General features: G+C 45.2%; 1 long non-coding RNA gene across 1 annotated transcript; it reads right to left on the reverse strand.

Moving 5' to 3' along the window:
* Positions 1-282: 282 nt before the first annotated feature.
* LOC145430281 (uncharacterized) lies at positions 283-1,651 on the reverse strand. Its single transcript, XR_013910751.1, has 2 exons — positions 1,485-1,651; positions 283-1,389 (listed from the first exon to the last, which is right to left on the reverse strand). It is a non-coding gene; the product is annotated as an uncharacterized LOC145430281 (long non-coding RNA).
* Between the last annotated feature and the right edge of the window lie 266 nt (positions 1,652-1,917).

Consider the following 1,917-nt stretch of genomic DNA (forward strand, 5'->3'; position numbering starts at 1 on the left):
AACGCTGTCTGCAACATTTGTTGCGTAGGTCACAGTGCCTAAGGCCATTCATGTGGCTTTGTTGGCTGTACTTCATGCACCGACCCTCCTTTATAATAACACCCTAGTCATTACAGTTCACAACATATCACCACACACACAGGGCCTTGGGAGGCAGGTGCATTACCCAGAGGGTAGTGGGCGGGGCTGGTGCAGTGGCCCCAGTCACCACTTCACTGCCATCTGCCCCTCAATTTTTTTTATTTTTTTTTTGCCTGTCCCGTTTGGCTCTTTTGCCATCAGAATTGTTGTCTAAAGGCAAAGAAAGATGCCCAACGGATTTACTTTACCAAATTGACCATCCCAGCCTTGCCATAATGGTCCATTTGATTCACCTTTTATTGTTTATTTTATTTTCACTTACTGAACATGGGACAGACTTGACTGGGGGAAAGAAGGGGAGAAAGAAAGAGGGAAAGAGAAACAGCTGAGAAGAGGGACGGGGGAGAAGGGCAAAAACCAAAAACCAACAGAATGAGCAGAAAAAGAAAAAAGAAGAAGAAAAAAAATGCATATATCAATCACCTGGGTCACCTGCTGAGAAAGAAAAAAGAAAACAAGCAGAAGAGAACAAGAGTAATAGAATAAACAACATCACAATGATATATGGGAATATGACAGTAAATACTAAATATTAAACATTATTGTGCAGCACATAAGATCAACAGAACACAGTGTGCTTTGAGGTAGGAGCCAAAAAGGGTGTAGTTTGTGGGTGTGATCACCCGTGTGTACACCTGTGAGCATGGACGCGTTTGTTTTTTGTTTTTTAAAAGGTTCCTTCATGTAATGATCTGCTAGAGGGTGTGGGGGGGGGGGCCACAGCACCGTCCTCCAGGGCATGAAGCAGGTATGGAGGAGATCAAAACTCCAGACATCCAGAGGCCCCCAGAACATGCCCCTCAATTTTTATCTGACCCCTATATAGCTGTTGTTGCAAAAGCAAGAACAGATACATAGAATTGTGTTGTTTGGCAACACAGTATATTTAGATTAAAGTGATGACATCCTGCTTTATTAAATATTGTCGTGGCATCTATCCACTCTGTCTCCCTTTTTAGTTGGTTCTCTTCAAAGTCATGGATGAAAAAAAAGAACAAGGTTACACTGGAGCAAAGAAAAGTCAAAGAAAAGGAGGAGCAAAACACAGAGAGACGGTAGGCAGGCAAGTGAACTTCACCATAACAACACAAGTCTCTCCACCGTCACTTACCTCCTTCCCTCAGCGCACCTCACCCTGCACCCCTCGGTCCTGAATCGCATCCAAATCTTATACATTCACAGGCTGGAGCTAGCCAACTTTCACAGCTGTCACACATTTTCAACAGATTCCACCAGGCCTAGATGAGGCTGGGGAGAAGACATTCCTGTGCCATTACACATTGGTTAAAAGGAATTACCGTTAACATATGATATTGTGGAAGTGGGAAATTTGCCACCCCAACCTTGCCCAAAGCACTCCGGAACTCAGGGTCATGGATTTATTATCTCAGATGGCCCTCGGAGGTCACTGGGGGCTATTTTTTTTCTCTCTCGCTGTTCCGGCAAAAACCCCTGCAGCCCCAAGCGTGCTATTCATTAAGTACACTGCGCTGTGTAGCTTTGTGTGTGTGTTGGAGGGGGGTGTCTAAGATGGGATGATGGGGGTTTGACTTGCAGGAGTGGGAGACACATGTTACTGTTGCTCTACGGGTATTTGTCATAGGAACGGCATGTCTTGTCAGACTGAGAGGCCATTCCCAGCTGTTAGGCTGCAGCACTGAGATGCAGCCTGATCCAATCCCCACAGAGCAACCATGGTCACATAAACAGGATGCCTCTGATGTACAATTGCACAAGTGTGGGTGACCAATCCCAGTTCAGCACAAATTGTTTTTC

This window comes from Astatotilapia calliptera, chromosome 2, assembly GCF_964374335.1.
Source record: "Astatotilapia calliptera chromosome 2, fAstCal68.1, whole genome shotgun sequence".
NCBI classification, from domain to species: domain Eukaryota; kingdom Metazoa; phylum Chordata; class Actinopteri; order Cichliformes; family Cichlidae; genus Astatotilapia; species Astatotilapia calliptera.